This window comes from Vulpes vulpes, chromosome 12, assembly GCF_048418805.1.
Source record: "Vulpes vulpes isolate BD-2025 chromosome 12, VulVul3, whole genome shotgun sequence".
Classification (NCBI taxonomy): Eukaryota; Metazoa; Chordata; class Mammalia; order Carnivora; family Canidae; genus Vulpes; species Vulpes vulpes.
Window position 1 is genome coordinate 187,378,066 of NC_132791.1, and position 18,702 is coordinate 187,396,767.

Consider the following 18,702-nt stretch of genomic DNA (forward strand, 5'->3'; position numbering starts at 1 on the left):
AGATCTTTCACGTGTGCATTCTAAGTGGACATTCTGAAAAGTCAGAACTATTATTTTCCAAATCCAAAAATTCATCTGCTGTGCTCTTCAGGTACAAAGTTCCTTCAAGCACTTTCAATCTACAAAGACATTCAGCCTTATTTAGCCTCAAATCCAATTTTTAAGGATCCTCTAAAGTCAATATGAATATGTTAATTTAGTTTTATCATCATAACCACATAAGTGCTTATAAATATCTGCAGGATCCACGTGTAAGCATACATATTTTAACATTATCGAAAGCCTTCTGAAGTTGCCGAGTTCTTAGAATTGATTATAGTTTCCAAAGAACTCTGAATTATGCACAGAAAAAAAACCCACAATCTATTAGAATTCAATGTTCTCCAAACTATAATTATTATGCTATTTGTAGCAGTTTATGTATTTAATGTGGGGCTAATAATTCTATTAAAATGGCACCATATATTATTACACTATTGCAGATTGCAAATGTTTTATTTGGTAACATTTTTTTTTTCTGAGTATCACAAATTCTGTAAACCCATTTTAAAATAATTTAGATTTTTGGATGCATCCGTCATTCCAAGTTTATCTTTTAACAACTTTCCTCTTTGAAATAACCAATGCCTTTAAGAATTAAAAGATATGCTAAAAATCTTCCCGGAATTCTTTTGCTTTTAAGCAAACCCAATGAAAAGGGAAGAAACCCCAACTTGTGTGTTCCACTTACACTTTAGGGCAGTATGACTTTCGTGACATATGTTTACACTTTAAGACACCATAGCATATCAATTAGCAAACATGCTTATGGAAATGCCCATTTAAAGGAACATTCCTACAATCTACACAGTCTTGTAAATCTCAAGATGCTGACAACATGATATGCCAGCTGCAGACAGAGAAACTGATGAAAATGCAGTAATTCTGAATTTTAATATAATATAAACCATGTCAGCAACATTTTGAAGAGCAGCTGCCAAGATTTCAATCCAACTGAATGGATAATGTTATTTTTATATTCTGTTCTCTTCTGGCAAATTAGACCTTCCCCCGTTTTTCCTCATGAGAAGCTTCAACTTATCAACAACAACAAAACTTCTGACTGAATATCATGCAACGAATTATCACTGTGTTTAAGATGAAAGACTAATTATAGTGATGAAAAATAGAGAGACCACAACATTGCCAAGGAGAGAGACTGCAACAAAATATTATTTGTTATTTGAAATTTGATATATTCCATTGCAAGGAGAAGTAACATTTACCAAAAAAAAAAAAAAAATATCTGTTTTCTGTTCAAATTCAAATTGCAATACATGGCATCTTGCTTACTAACTCAATTTCTTGTAAACCCAAGTGAAAAATAAATTTGACAGAATATTTTGTGTTGAGTCAGATTTCCCCAGTGTTAAGCCAGTCTCCTGGGAATGTCTAAAAATCAAAAATAAATGGACTGTGGCACCACAGATCTGGCCGAAGTATTTGCCACAGCTATCAGGCTGTCAGGTTGTGCGGTGTCTCCGCACAACCCCACCAGCTGACCTGGGCCCCATGCAAGCGGAGCGGACAAGTCCTACTGGGTGGTGATTAGTGATAATGACTCTGCTCATCCTCACCCCTCCACTCCACCCTCCACGGTGCTGCTGCCATGATCTTCCCAAATCACAGGCAGGTGCCACACACCTGTTTAGAGCTAACCTTCATAGACTTTGTAAGAAAATCGAAATCCCTTAGTTCTTGATAATTTGGCCTCCGCCTACCTTTCATCCCAATTTCTGTTGCATTACCCTGAATTACCAACAGCTATACTCTCACCGCAAGGAACGCTTTTCAATTTCTAAAATTCACTTTTCTCTCCTGCATCTCTGTTTCGTTGCACAAGTCTCTCTTCTGGAAAAATCCTTCTATGTTATATATTTTTAAAATTCATCTTTTCCTGATGCAACGTCCCCACAAACAGGATGTGAGAATCATGCCCCAGCGGCCTAAGTGCACCAGTGTGATAAGACCGGCCCCTCCCACAAATTTCCTTCTTGCCCTCCCTTGACTATGGCCCAGTGGCACTCAAAAAACTGGCGAAATCCCCCCATGCCTTAGACGTGTGTATCCTCTTCTGATCTCCCATGAAGGCACTTGCTTGGGGTTAGCCATATGCTTGGTAAATCCTGCTTCCTTGGTGCTCTGCTCCTCCATTACGGCCCCCTGTGTGGAGTGTCATGCCTCCCCCTCTCCTACGATTTGTGAGTATAATAAATCCTTCAATTTCATATGCCTCTCCACATGGAACTTCCAAGGCCATATGGAATGATCCTTATAGACCACACAAGGGAACTTAACTCCCCTATTTATAACATACCTTCCCTTGACTTCCTAGAATCCTCTCCTCAGGCAAGCCTCTCTTGAATGTCAGGCTGGATCCGTTCCAAGTACCATAGATCCCACCGTTTCCTCTGTTAGGGCACCTTTCACATCCTGTTGCTCATATTGATTACTATGTGGGAGTTCTGTGGTTAAGCACGTAGGGTAGGGTTTCCACATGTCTTTGCCATATACCAGCCTGTAGCCTTAGCAAAACCATTTAAACTGTCTAAACCACATTTTTTTCTTATCAGAAAGGAAAAAAAAAAAAGAGGTTAAAACTATCTTCCTGCCTGATGTCATTATTGGGGTGACAAAGATTGAGATCATCCCCGTAAAGCCTATGCCAACTGGTAGAGTAAATGATCCCATACTTTGGGGTCAAGCTATTGCCTATTTCATCAAAACCTGACATTCTATGTAAAAATATTTTCACACTTTAAAAAAAAATCAGATTGTTTCAGACTGCTTTTTTGGGAATTGGCATGAGTGGGTAAAAGAAAGCATAATTATAGGTGGTGGATATAGATATATACATACGTACTCAAATACATAAACCCAAACACAAAACTAATATGGAAATCCATGGGGCACCTGGGTGGCTCAAGCATTGGACTCTTGATTTCAGCTCAGGTCATGATCTCAAGGTTGTGAGATTGAGCCCCATGTTGGGCTCCACACTCGGCAGGGATTCTACTTCTCTCCCTCTCTCTCTCTCCCTGCCCCTGCTCATGCTCTTCTATCTCTGAAATAAATAAATCTTTTTTTTAAACTAACTTGGAGTTCCAATAATGACATATAGCCACATTAACTTGTGCAAGTTATTGTATTTTATGGACTTTATTTTTCTTTTCTGAAGGTAATGGTCAATCTAAAGATTACTTGCCTATGTTTCAACTCTGTCATGAGACCAGAGTAGTGAATTCAACATATAAGCCTCCCAGGGTGCACGGGCAGCTCATTTGGTCAGTGTCTGATCCTTGGTTTCAGCTCAGGTTATGATCTCATGGGCCGTGGAGTCGAGCCTCCTGGGAGGCTCTGCACACAGTGGGGAGTCCACTTTCAGATTCTCTCCCTCTGCCCTTCCCTATATAGGTCTTCCAATTACTGATCTGAAAAGCTTCGAATTTCTTACTATTTAATTTGTGATAATTTGCAGAGGGTAAAAATTACTGCTCTTTTTTTTTTTTTTTTAGATTTACCATGAGCAATTTTGATTTAACAAAAAATAAGGCATTATTTTCATCCTTACGAAGGGTATATTTTAGTAGAGTGGCAAATCTGTTCAAGTTTCCTCATGTTGAGAATAGCAGCATGTTGGGTCTGGAAGTGGGCAGTTTTTAAGAATCCATAGGATTGTGTATCTCAACGGCTTTCATTGTGGCTGTTTTGCCCTTCATCCAGGAGGGCAGGAGAAAACTGGTTTTGAATACAATTTAAGACGACTTCTAATAACAGCTTGGCTGTTTTGAAGGGCATTTATTGTGCCTGTAGCACTGAGCGAGAAGGCCCATCCCAAAGAGCCTTGTGTGATGTTCCAGTTCCCAGTGCTCTTAAAGAGACAGCCTCCTCCCACATTAAACCTAAGAAACGCATCATTCCAGATTGCATGTTAAAATGCATAAGAGCTTCTGCTGATAGATGCTTTTTCTTTGGAGCCCAAGCCTCTAATTTTACTCTCAGATGTTCACTCGTACATCAATCACTTACAGCAAGCAGGCCTTGAGTCTCCTTCCACCTGTAGAGTTGCCTCCGTGTGTCTTTTCCAAGTTCAAACCCAGCCTTTCAATTAATGGAGTAGGTAGGTATTCCAGGTTTCTGGATTGAGATATTTCCATTCCATCAACAAAATGAAGGAACAGATTGTATGATACCTCCTTTTTTTTTTTTCAGAACTGGTTGGTTGTTTCAGTTCAGTTCAATTTGATTTGGCCAAACTCTGATTTTTTTTTTTAATATATATATATAATCTGCTAGTCTGGTATCAACTGTAAATAACTGAGGAAATATACACTATCCACAAACAAAGCAAAAATACAAACACAATTTGATCACAATGTCATATCTTCATATGTAGTTTGTGTACCTGGTGCTACAAGAAAACAGAGGGATGAGGTAGTGATATAAACTGGCAGTTCCGTATATTCAGATTGGGATTAGGGCATGTAGAGTTTGCTTCAATAAAGACGTTACTGTCTGGGCCTTGACTACCTCTTCATCCCCATCTCTGCCTTCCCTTGCCCTCTGTGCTGTTGTTACAGTGAACATTCAGAGTTCTCTGAAATCGCCCTATTTTTAATGTCATGAAGCCTTTATGTATATTCCTCTCTCTACTGGATTGCACACTCTTAGTCATCCATTAGACACACTCCTCCCCAAAGGCTAAGACCCCGGTTAAATGTTTTCTTGATTGATACAGAGATCTGCCTCCCACCAAAATTGCGAAGGTGAATCATACTGCATTCATTCCTAGGAGTCTACAACCAACAGGTTGCCTGGGAGCACGTAGGCGTGCAGTGATAACCTTTTTGTAGTGAATGGTTGAATAAATGAAGAGCATTGATTGAAGGGAAGAAGAACAAGGATGCTCAGAGTGAGGGGTAGGACGGTGGGGAAAAACGGTGTGAGAATAGGTGGGTCTCTTACACAGAAATGGACGGGACACAACTGACAAAATTGGTGTGCAAGGCTGACGACACACAGCGGGAGACACGTTCGTAGGGCCTTTGGGGGAAGTGAAGCTGCATTTAGGATTAATGTATTGAATTCTGGATAGTCAAAGAGGATTCTTGAGCAGGTAAAAGACAATAAATGAAACATTATTATTTACGGGGAACCCATTGTTCTACTCTAACAAAGCCCTTGACACTACAAAGAAAATCAGACTTGTTTAATTTAATCTGAAATGGGACGATAAGAAAATAGTAGGGTTGATATCACATGACACTCGCCTTAGTCCTGTTGCACGTAGAGGGTGACGCCTGCTTTCAAGGGGTTCTCTATAAAATGTTAACCCCGAGACCTGGATGAGTGACTGTCACTGGCAGGCCACAGAGGCTGCACTCTCAGACTCTGTCTCATTATGGCAGATAACAGAGCAATGAAGGAAGTACAGAAACGTTCGGCTCCTGGAAGTCAAAGTTCACCAGCAAAATGCCTTCATGTGTTTGTCGCTGCACATTTGCATTTTATATATCATTTTATTTTCCACTGTGCTTTAATAATCATTTTGGCTATTTACCTTTACCCATGCAAAATTCACAATTTGCATCTGCAAATATCTACTCCTAGATACATCTGCCCACCTGCAGCATAATTAACTAACTGAAATTCTTTGACATTCTGAGATGTAAACAGTTTCCTAGCCCTGATGTTGGTGAGTTGGCAAATATTACAAGTTGGTGTATGATCCTTCCTTCCTTCCTTCCTTCCTTCCTTCCTTCCTTCCTTCCTTCCTTCCTTCCTTCCTTCCCTCCCTCCCATCTTCCTTCTTCCTCTCCTCCTTCTTCTCTCCTTATTTTAAAGATACAACATTATCTCTGCCACTTGAACACTTAAGAACAAATTTTCTGGTGGTGGTTGCAAATCTGAAGACATTTAGAAAGTGCACTGGGTGCTCCCATGTACAGTCTAGATCTTTCCCTCATCGCGGAAGCTCTCCTTGCACCAGCTGATGGCGGATTGCTGACTGACAGCCTGTAGCTAAGTCCCTTCAAAAAATCTCTCCCAGATGACTTATCCGAGTTTGTGGCATCTTCCCAAGGTCACACCTTTTGCCCAGGGTCATCTTGTATCTCATCACTGTTGGATGAAGTAGATAAAATCTTTGCTCCCCGTCTCGGTTCAAGCTGCTCTAACAACATACAGTGAGGGATGGCTTCAACGACAGACATTAATTTCTCACAGTTTTGGTGGCTAAGACATCCCAGCTGACGGTGTAGGGAGACTGGTTATCTGGTAAGGGCCTGCTTCCTGGCTCGCGGAGCTCATCTTCCTGCTGTGTCCTCACATGACTGAAAGAGAGCTGGAGAGCTCTCCGGGGTCTCTTTTATAAGGGCACCAGTCCCATTTATGAAGGCTTCACCCTTATGACCCAGTTACATCCCAAAGGCACCACCTCCTAACCTGATCACATTGGGAGTTAGAATTTCAACATTATGGATTATACGGGGACACATCCAGTCCCTTGGGCTCCCTTTGCTCCAATCCAGGGTAATTCCGCAGGAACAGCCCAGCCCCACAGCTTTCTACTGTAAAGACTAAGGCCTTGTCTGAGTGTGCAGTGCAACCCTTGTTCTGCCCTGAATCCTGATTCCCTTTACTTCCCACGTTTGTGGGGAAGTGAGAAAACACTACCTCCCGTGACCTACATACTAATCTTCATGTCAGAGTCTATCTCCAGAGGAACTGAACCTTCTATGGGAAAAAAGTAAGGATATGTCAAATCATCCTAAAGGATTTTAATATTAAAAAATCTTGCATGCTGACTTCATGCGCCACAAGTCTCACGTGAAGGCTGCCCGTCCCTCCATCCCTCCATAGGGGTAATCAATGTAAGCTAAATTGTCATTGCTAGTGGCTTAAAAGGACTCTGAGGAGTGTCTTACGGCACAGTCATAATGGTCATTGCTTGTGTCCCTATTCCCACTTTTGTGCATTTATTTTAGGGGACACTGAACAATATGACATTTTATCATCTCTGGTGTTTACACGCAGTACAATCAAAACTGTTAAAGATTACACAACTATCTTTTAAAAAATAGGCATTTTCTAGATTAGACAACTAGATCACACTTTTTCACATCTGCATGACATTTTTCAAAACGCTTCTTCTTATGTGATACCCCATTTGATCTGTAACTGTGAGATGTAGGCAAGATAAGTGTCCCTCTCCATTGTACTGATTAATAGAAATATTTGCAAAAGTAAATTATTTTCCCCAGGTAAGTGGATGAGTAAATGCTAACCTGTGGTGATTCAAGCCTTTAGTGATATGAATTGATATGTAAGATGATCAGTAAAAAATTAAAGAAACATAACAAGTCTCAAATGAAGCACTTCTTCCTACCTCAGGGATATCGTTTGCCGATCTTCCCGTATGTGCAACATTCACTTGCTTTTTAGGTGGTGCGCTGCCCACCAAAACCTAGCACAAGGGAAGAGCCTTTCCTGCAGCCAGGAGCTAAAGGGTACAGCCGAGCCCAGGATGCCTTTCTTTGCAACTGCTTGCATCTCATTAAAATGCAAAAGAGAAGCTGACTAACTTTAAAATGAATTTTGTAAAGACTGAGCACTGCCCTCACCTGTAACTATTTTTGCCTCCAAGACCTCCGAACCTATTTAGCTAGCGTGAAGGATTAACTGTTTCTGGATCATTTGTGCCACTAGTTAGGGTGGCCAGAATCTGATCTGGGTAAACCTCATTTCACTCATAAGCAGGGAGAAATTTATTCATTCTTTTTTTTTTTTTTTTCTCTAAATTCAGAGAAATCAGAGTTAGGGTAATTACCAGCTGTAATGGTCATCAGCATATCCAGCTCTGCTTTTTTAAAAAGGCATTTTTTATATATTTTTTAATTTTTATTTATTTATGATAGTCACACACACAGAGAGAGAGAGAGAGACAGAGACACAGGCAGAGGGAGAAGCAGGCTCCATGCACCGGGAGCCCGACGTGGGATTCGATCCCGGGTCTCCAGGATCGCGCCCTGGGCCAAAGGCAGGCGCCAAACCACTGCGCCACCCAGGGATCCCTAAAAAGGCATTTTGTAACAGATACCAGTACTCACACATCGTAAAAAGAAGAGATGAAAAGAACAGGACAGAAAAAAGAAAAGAAAGAAAAAAGAAAAGAAGAAAAGAAAAGAAAGAAAAGAAAAGAAAAGAAAAGAAAAGAAAAGAAAAGAAAAGAAAAGAAAAGAAAAGAAAAGAAAAAAGGGATTTGGTTAAGCGTGAGGTAGAGAACTTTACTCTGACTTACTGCTGTTTTCCAAAGACAAGGAAGTCATCCCACATTTTTTTTTGTTTTTTTATTTTGTTTTGTTTTTTTTGTGGAGGTCCAGGCGCGCCCGTGCACCTGGAGCCCCCCCATCCCACATTTTTGGAAATCATTTCTCTCCAAATAAGGAAGCGTAGTAGACAGCCTCTGTCTTCCCACCTACTAACTTCCCTTTTCCTAATTTGATCAATCATCAAATTATTTTTCTACAATGTGGGGACAAGAATAGTGCATATCAGTTCAGTCAGGGTCAGTCAGGAAGAGACAAACCATTCTAGGTATTCCAAATAGAGGAATTTAATCTGGAGATAAGAAAGGCGAGAGAAAATCCAGTAGAAACCTAAACTTGCTGAGCTTTGGATTATGTGCCCACCCCCTTCGGCTTCCATAGAGCGAGCCATTAATGCACTGAGTTCATAACACACGTTTTCTTCTATTTTTGACTTTTTAGTTTAAATCCCAAAGAAGCATTATGTAAGACTTTTTTTTTTTTTTTTTTTGGTAGCACTAGGGTTTATTAAACTGCCCCAGTACAGGCTCTGGGGCTCGCCCCTGGGGCTCTTGATGCCTAGACATACCTAATCCTCCTCACACAGTGATTGGCGGCTAAGTACATGCACTCGAGCTCATCGTCTGGCATCTCATGGCCAACAGCCACCGCCAGACCCGACACCTGCTTCCCTGGAATTTGATCAGGGACTTCACTTCATCCACGTTGGCCACCATGCTCTCTGGTGGGTCAGCAAGGAAGGAACTTGCCAGCTTTATTCAGGCCTGGGCCCAGGATTCCTGGGACCTGCTGAGCAGAGATTCTGAAGCCAAAGAAAGCATCATCCTTCTTGGCCAGCTTCTTGACTAATGTTTTATTCTTGTTGAGTTTCTTCAGCTCCTCAATGTCCGTGTGAGGAAGAGCTGCAGCCTTGGCCTCACCACAGCACCGCTGGTCCCCCAAGCACGTGTGGAGAACCTGGGGCGGGCAGTGGACTCAAGCCTTAAGGTGTCGGGAAGAGTCTGTCCTCCTGAAGGTCGGAGTTCTCCAGGCAGGTGTGCAGCTCCTCCATCTCCGAAACCTCCCGGCGCTCGTGCAGGAAGGGTCTGGGCCAGGACTCCCCGCACCACCGCATCCACGGTGTCACTCGACACTTCGCTGCTCATGCTTGCTCAGGCTGCAGTAACGGGAAAGAGCCATTTAGGACTTTTTAAGATTTTTTTTTTAAGTTTTTTATTTATTTACTTATGATAGTCATAGAGAGAGAGATAGAGAGGCAGAGACATAGGCAGAGGGAGAAGCCGGCTCCATGCACCAGGAGCCCGACATGGGATTCGATCCCGGGTCTCCAGGATCGCGCCCTGGGCCAAAGGCAGGCGCTAAACCGCTGCGCCACCCAGGGATCCCCCATTTAGGACTTTTTAAATTGTAAATCACACTGTGAATTTTTGTCGCAAGCAATAGCAACATCTCGGTGGCGTGCAAGAATAACCATTCATTCCTCCCCTTAGAGCGTGGCCTGGTCAGGACTCCGACCCAGGCCACAGTCCCATACGGTGGAGGCCCCTGCCCTGTTCTGAGGCTTCCGCTGGACAGACAGCAGCTGCGGGGGGCACGGTGCCCTCGTGACAGCAGGGGGCCCTCCCCGCGGTGCAGACAGAGACACGGGTACCCTCAAGTCCACATGTGAGACAGGCGCACTGTCCCTCCCGCCTTCACTGGGCTGGCCCTCGTCACCTCGCCAGTCCCAGCATCTCAGGGGTGGACAGGGAGAGGGCAAGTTTGCAGAAAGAGCAATTCGTCCACTATAAGGAAACAGGGGCCTAGAAAAGGCCACACCTAGGGGCATCCGGGGGGCTCAGGGGTTGAGCGTCTGCCTGTGGCCCAGGTCATGACCCCGGGGTCCCCAGACTGAGTCCCACATCGGGCTCCCTGCATGAAGCCTGCTTCTCCCTCTGCCTGTATCCTTGCCCCTCTCTGTGTCTCTCAATAAATAAATAAATAAATAAATAAATAAATAAATAAATAGCTCACACATAGAAGAAAAGAAAAAACGAGAGCCAAGTAATCATAAGTGGAACACTCCAGAACCTGGAGACTCTGCTCCGAGACACAGCAGCTGACGCCCTGCTGGAGGGTCTTGCTCCCACGCTCCCTGTGCCCTCTGGTCCCCGTGGCCCCTCCGGGCACCTGTGTCCCCCACGCACTGATCCCTTTGCTGCCTCAGCTTCCACCACCACACAGTTTCCATTCACTGCTTCTCTCTGACGGTCATTTTGCTTATTCTCTTGATTGACCTTGGTTTCTTTACATGTTGTTTCTCAAACTGGCTGAAAATGAGAATATTATTGGTTTAGCTTATCATCAGTGTTAACACTGGGCGAAGCTCAGAGACTGCTAACCCCCTGAGGACAATCTGCCCTTCGGTGGTTACCTGTGGCCCAGCCTGCTGTATACTGGGGGGTGGTCCCGTCATCTGGGGGACGGAGGGGGTCTGGGATAGCGGGAGTGAAAATGTCTCCCATCACTTACCTTCCTTACTTAATTTTATGTCGTTTGAGTCTTTGTCCCTCTCTCCTGTTCTCCTGGACACTTACATACTTAATATATACTTATTTTGGGGACCCTTCCCATATTTGAGAAACCTAAGGAGAGAAAGGTTTGAACCTCAAAGGATCCAAACAATGTATTTAGACAAAATATCATCAGTGAAACACCTGGAATCCTCAGGCTGAGGCTTTCTCCAGATAGTGGCTGCCTTTCTGCTCCTGATTTTCCAGATCTCCAATTCCTTTCGGTTCTTCGCCAACAATACACATTGCTTCTCTCAGTGCCTGTTGACTGCAATTCTGATTCCTGGTCCAACATGGGTCTCTTTTTCTCTGCATTTTCATAATTCTGTAGCTGCTTTTTAGACCCGTCCATCTGTCACTGAAGCAACTATTTGGCCCCAGATGCTGTCTTGTAGGACTTAAGATGAACATCGTAAACGAGGATAAACAAAGCCAAAATCATTGCTATTTAACAATATTTCTTTTCTTTTTTTTTTTTTTATTTATTTATGATAGTCACAGAGAGAAAGAGGGAGAGAGAGGCAGAGACACAGGCAGAGGGAGAAGCAGGCTCCATGCACCGGGAACCCGATGTGGGATTCGATCCGGGGTCTCCAGGATCGTGCCCTGGGCCAAAGGCCGGCGCCAAACCGCTGCGCCACCCAGGGATCCCCGCTATTTAACAATAAACAAAATGTGAATGCGATGTCCCATTTATCTGAAAATTCTGGAATTATCTGCCATAAACAAATCGCCAAATTTCAAATATAGACATATTTAAACACATCTTGTTTGTAAAATAACAAGATTATGCTCATTTCCAATAATAAAGGCAATAAAGACTGTATGAATGGGTGGTTTATATGTGCCAGGAACTATGCTTGCTGTTCTGGTACATGATCCTATTTAATCCTCACGTGATACGTGGCAGTAACTGTAATTCTCATCCTAAAGATCCTATAACTGAAATAAGGTCAAGTCCAAAACTACGTCAGGTCTACTAGGTGGTAAGGCTGGGAACATGTGGGTGTTTGATTATCACTTGCATTTAACAAATGATCAAATAAGTGAATAAAGGAATTCTCGAGTACGCCTGAAACACAGGGTTTGAGGAGGCAGGCGCTGGCATGTATACCTGAGAGAATTCTGGGGGTCTTCACTGTGACTCTATTGAATCTTTTATCATTGTTAGACAGCGTAGTAGGAAGTTTTTGAGCAGTGACGCGGCAACCTCAACATTTCTTTTCTGAATAACCAGAGAGCATCGTAGTTTATGTCCTGAAAGGAAGAGAGACTTGAGCCAGTGGAGTCAGCTGGGAGAGTCTTTCAAAAATCAACCCAACAGTAAGGGTCAGAAAGGGTAAGGTCACCGTGAGAATTCCGCACAGCGTTGTTCATGTCCAGACCTGGGTAAATAACCCGTCAGACGCAGCAGCTAAGGGAGATGAAGGAGTTAACAGCACTAAAACTGCCTTTTGCGTAAAAAAAAAAAAAAAAGCATTTCAGAATGTTCTATCGCTGTAGGGCCATAATTTTGAATATTAATTTGTTACACTGTAGGGCATTTGCTTATCTGGCAAGAAAATATCCAAATGCCTGTAAACTCTTGATTTGGCCAGGGCCAACTGAGTTTTTTATATATTAATTTATATTTCAATATGTTATCTTTTGGGGGAAAAACGTCTTCATGCTTATAGTGCCATATACATATTCTTACATTCCCAACTCCCTACTCCTGACCCAGTGATCACCCCGACAAAATGTACTCCATGAATAATTGCTCAAATGAAGGAGCAAGGAGATCTCAACAAGTACACAGCTCTCTGAGAAAGGTGAAAACTTGAGCTTTCTTTTATTACGGGGGAGATAGTTTGAACAAGTTGCTCGTGTTTTTGTTTGTTTGTTTGTTTTTTTCCCTGCTCAGCAGGGAACCCACCAGGAATTCAACCCAGGTAGCTTCCTCTGAATTAAAGTTTCACTTAAGTGCATTATGATGTGTGATTAATCTGAAGGAAACCTTCACTAAACCACTAATAAAAATGAACTTTTTTTTTTTAATTCAGTCAGATAAAACAGGGAAAAGAAGACAAGCAGAGGCAGTGCTCTAGGGCTCAAGTATTCATCTCATGTAGGTGTAAAACATGCTGCTGCACCTCACGCTGTTTTGCGGGGATGAGAACAGTGGGCGACGCGTCCCCCTGCGCTCTGACAGGTCGGGGCAGGTGTTCACCTGGGTACCCTCCAGGTGAGGACCTTAACACCTGCAGCCGGAGAGACGCAGAGCAGCCCGCTGAGGCTTACAGCCACTTCTCCGCCTGAGGGGACGGCTGCCTGCGTGTCAGTTCAGAAGCAGAGGAGCCGCAGCAGCGTGTGTCTAATAGGGAACCGTCCACATTAAAGAATCTTTCTTTGAAAATAATGAAATTCCACAACCCACAACCTGTCCTCAGATGCCTTGTGTTTACCATTGTGCTCTTTGGAACAGACATTCAAAACAACAACAACAAAAAATCTGTGTTCCTAGAGCCGTGATCATATTATAGGGAGGGAATAGGATGCAAGGCCTATAGACCTGATTGCCTCTAGAGCTGATTACGTGCAGAGCTGATTGCTTCTAGAGCTAATTGCTCCTGGAGCTGATTGCTCCCGCCATCCATTAATGGCTGTGTGGTTTTAGTTGTATCTTAATATTTTTGAGCCATGCTTCCATATCTGTAAGTCGAGGACAGCAAAACGAGATTATTTCTGCTCATTTTCTTCTTAAGATGTTCTGATTCTGACTCAAAGATTAATTATTTATTCTGTTGATCGAGGGCTTGGCGCTTAATGCAAGATGGAAAAGGATACTAGATACAGAAGAAGTGCTAATATGCAATTGTGCAATTAAAATAACTGAATGAGGGAACCCCGGGTGGCACAGTGGTTTAGCGCCTGCCTTTGGCCCAGGGCGCGATCCCGGGGTCCCGGTGCATGGAGCCTGCTTCTCCCTCTGCCTATGTCTCTGCCTCTCTGTCTCTGTGTGTGACTATCATAAATAAATATAAATAAATAAATAAATAAATAAATAAATAAATAAATAAATAAAATAACTGAATGAGCATTATAGCAAAGTCAGCAAGGGAATAAAAGGTGTTACGTCTTCAAATACTCCATTTACCTCCTTGCCCCTACCCAATAGACTCTCTCTCTCTCTCTCTCTCTCTCTCTCCCTCTCTCACTCATTCATTCACCATGGCTCTATCTGGATCAGAAGTGGAATGAACTTTAAACGCAACAATACCACTAGAAAGCCACCCAACTGTCTTATGCTATGGCATAAACAATTAAATATTTATTGCACAATCTGGGATGGTTACTACCCTCAAGTTCCTTCCAGGTCAGAAAGATGTAAAAACATGTGAATAACGCCAAAAGCGTAGATAAGTGATGCCAGTTAAGAAATCGTGTCGTTTTAAAAATCAATTCCCTTACGTTATAACATCAGAACAAATGAGTCCCGTGGCCTTGCCAATGACAATTGTCCTTTTGCAGTTAGTTGGTACTCGGTGGAAGCTAATCTACTTGCAAATTATTCAAGTTGGTCATAGTTGCCAGAAGAGGGAATAGAAGAAATCAGAGGATTTTAGTTACTTGGAGAGCTTATGAATGATTGAGCCCAACTTCGAATTCTATGCCCGTAACCCCGGCACGCGTGGCCTCAGCCCCAGCTGTACCAAGAGTCAGCATCTGTCATTACCCCTTTCGAGTTGGTCCCCAAACACGTAAACTCGGCAACAACATAGCATTTGCTGAAAGCTTCTACTGGAGGACCAGCCCTACTTAGATTGTTGTTACTTTAGCAAATGTACTGCAATCAAGGCAATTAAGCAGACAGACCGAGCCGTGCAGCCAACCACCCTGGAGGGCTTCTCCTATTGAGCTTATAATAACATCAGAATCACTTAACTAAACTCCAACATGCTTGGACATTTTTACATAAAGAAGGTGTAATTAGGACAGCCTTCCTAACAGCCTGCTAGATGGAAGATTCGAGAGGGTAGACCTTCTATATAATCTTTAGTGCATATCAATTTTTTTTTCTTCTTATTTACCATCTGGTGAACTGTAAAGAAGAGGAAAAAACTGAACGTTTTGATGAACCCAACAACCTCTGGACTTCTGTGACATCGCATAGGTGGAATAGATCAGTCGGTATTCAGCCGGGACACTTTGTGAAACATAATCCTTTGAATATGCATGAGTTTTGCCCAGGAAGATAAAGGCTTTGTTAGAAACAATGCACCTTGAAAATCTGTCTAATTGTGATTTTAATAAACTAAAAAAAGATTAAGCAATTCATTTAGCTATAATGGCGAGTCTGCTCTAAGAAAATAAATGGTAGTTTCAAAGACTTTACCTAAGGTTTCCGGGTTCTAAGTAATGCATAATAAATCACACACCTTTAAAGGAAAACTGTGATTTCCAAATTAACACTAAAGCCTTGTCAGCTTGGACTGAAACTGCAATAAAGGAACTTTTGAATAAAATTGAACAGAAGAAGATCCAGGATAAAAGTATAGTCAGATACAATATTACAGGGCAAACAAATATTCAGACTAACTTTATTCCTTGATACATATTCTTTTAACATGCGTACCATGGCCGTCTTCTCAAGAGCCCCAGTGGACTGTTTTAGAAATAGCACTCTAAAAATACGACGTTTAGCAGTAATAATAGTTTCCGCACTTACTGAGCATTTACTATATGTCAGGCAGTGTGCTCTGGGACATGGTCACATTAAAGATCACATGACTCTAGAGAGTGGATATTCTGATTTTATAGTTTTATAGGTTGGAGACACTAAACTTTGCAAAGTATAACACAGTGTATGTAGGTGGTGCCGCCGGGACCTGGGGTCAGTGCTGACCTGCCCCGAATACCGAGCTGTCGTTCTCAGGCCTGCCAGCACAGCCTTCTTACTAGATGGCGTTTCGGCTTTCCCTGTTGGAGGGAGCTGATTTGCCGTTGGACTCTACCACCAGGGAAAGCTCAACTTGTTTTTCTGACCTAGTAAATCACCTGCTACCTGGAGCCATGAGCGACGTAAGGAGCCACCCAAATGCCCAGCGGGCCTTCAGGCCATTCTTGAACTCTCGGGGACTCCGAGACAACAACCACCCTGCCCACTCTGCCGTCGTGCCCACTGTGCCAACACTTAGACTTTCTCCAATGGCCCAATCGGAAAAGTGAGCCTGAAAATGCGAACCTTTCTGTGTGAAGTGGGCCCTGGTTTAGAGTTCAGGTCACCTGAGTCCTAATCCCAGACTAGTATGTGACCCTGAGCATGTCGATTCTTTCTCCGACCTCCCGTGGTGTTCCAGAGAAGACTTTTACAGGCTCTTGGGTGCAGATCGTGTGCATCTCTTTCCAACTCTGCTCTCATTGATTCATGTGGGTAACTTGGGATCTTGCCATCCTGAGAGTATCTGCATCACAGAAATTGCCGAATGATACAGAGGAGTCCACCTTCCCCTCTTCAACCAGTTGGTAAATGTTGGCAAGCGCATCTCTCATCGGCTTCCTTGTTAGAAAGAGATTTGCCCGGGTGCCTGGGTGGCTCAGTCGGTTAAGCATCTGCCTTCACTAGGGTCATGATCCCGGGGTCCTGGGATGGAGCCCCGCATCAGGCTCCCTTCCTGGTGGGAAGCCTGCTTCTCCCTCTCCTTCCCATTCATGCTCTTTGTCTCCATCTCTGTCTCTCTCTGTCTAATAAATAAAATCTTTAAAAAAAAGAGTTTTGCCCTAAATTAGAGGTGACAATCAACTTACAATTCTAAGGTAAACTCAGTTTTTTCTGGTGTTGGTGACCAGATTCAAATAAGAAAGAAAGAAATGCAATTAAGTAATAATATTTGCCAAAAGAAGAGATCTGTCTTCTCCGTCTACCAGCAGTGAGGTTTGCTGCCGAGGCCTGTGTCGCTCTGTAACCAGGAGGTAGTTGTCACAAGGCTAATGACAGAACCACAGTTCTATGTCAAAATCTGCAAATGGTGCCGTTGCTGCTAAAATCATTGGCATCAATTTCTGCGAAAGTGTAACAAAACCGAGGTTCCTGCCCTGCTTCTTCCCAAGAGTGGGAGAAGCTGACCTGAGTTACTATTTAAACAACTATATTTATTCTCTGCTTCAACAAATTTGTCGAATGGTGAAAGTGCTCATTATCTATCCTCTGTAATCTGTACACTGCTACTCAAACCACAGTCCCAATGTTTTTTTTTTAAAGGGCACATCTACATCAGAGAAACCTTAGTTCAGATTCTGACTCATATCACTTACTACTGGTTTAACCTTGGAGAAGTTAATTAACATCTATAAATTTTAGTTTATTACTCAGCCGTAGTAAAAAATGATGATATTGACTCTCCGTGTATTTTGGGAATTAAGTAAGGGAGTTCTTAAAGATACTCAGCAATATCTGCCATAATAAAAATTTTATCATTACTATTATTATTAATTTATTTGATAGGAAATACTTCAACATTTCATCAAATATATTAATAAAAAGGAGGAATTTATGGGGGTGGAAATGGCTGAGGGAGTTTACAGTATACATGACTCATGTATAATATCAAGTTTTTACCTGACTTTATTTTCTCTTCTAATCTCAGTATGACACCAAGCCTTTAGTAAAATTTTTCTATGTACAACAATTTGTATTAATGCTGCCTTGGAAAGTAAGGGAAGATATTTGGGGGTGGGGGGTGTGGCAACATGGGCAGAAAGCAGATAGCAGCCACTATGAGGTGAACCGATGACCCTGGTAATATAAGGTACTTTGAAAACACACTCTCCACACGGAGACATCCTTAGAAATATTGATTGTTCGATTGACTTCTAGCAGTCAACAGCATGGAGTTATGAGCCATTTTCATTGAATATTAAAGCAAATGATGATTCCAGAGAGCTGAAATAGTTGGGGTTGCCAGTGCAACAGGAATGCTGGTTGAAAAGCTGTCCATACACACACATTCTGGAATCCTATAGTCAATACACTCGAAATGTACCTCATATGAATAACAGAACACAGATTCTTTCAAGATTATAGACTTTCAACACGAGAAAGAAAGGAGGGGAGTTAGAGCAATCAAGGACTTACTTCATAATTTTGCTGAGTTCATTCACCCTGTTCTTTTTCTTAATGTTTGGCCATTTGCTATTTCCTTTCTCCTCCCCTCTCCTAAGTCTGGGAGTGGGACAACAGTTCGTGATTATTTATTTTTCTGAGAAATGGCAAAGGGACATAATGACCTAGATGACCACAGTGGGTCTGGGTAGGAGGTTGGGTGCTCTTTGATAAGGCAAAGATAATTATAGAAGCTTAATGATTTGCTCAGGTTATAAATGTGGGGGATGCTCTTTGTTGACCTCGCTATTTTATTTTGGATTTGAAAATAATGAATAATTTGTTTTAGGGCATCAAAGGGTTTAAATGTCAAATCGAAGACTCTGACCCTGTCATTTTTAAGTGCCTGGTTAGATAGAATAATCATTGCTGAGGCCAGTGGGCACTTTCCTTAAATTAAAAGGTTTTCAGAATATGTTCAAACTTGATAATATTTCCATAATTGTTGTGTGAGAAATATTTTAAAGAATTATTGTTTTAATAAATGTTAAAGATGAAATTAAAATGTGCATTCTTATGCAAAATGAACACTGTGGTAAATTCTGTCTTATAAATGTCACTTTTAATGGAGTATTCTGTTGAAAAAGTGTAGTTGTGATTACATAAATACTCTGGTTGCAAAGGTGTTACATTTATCCATGTT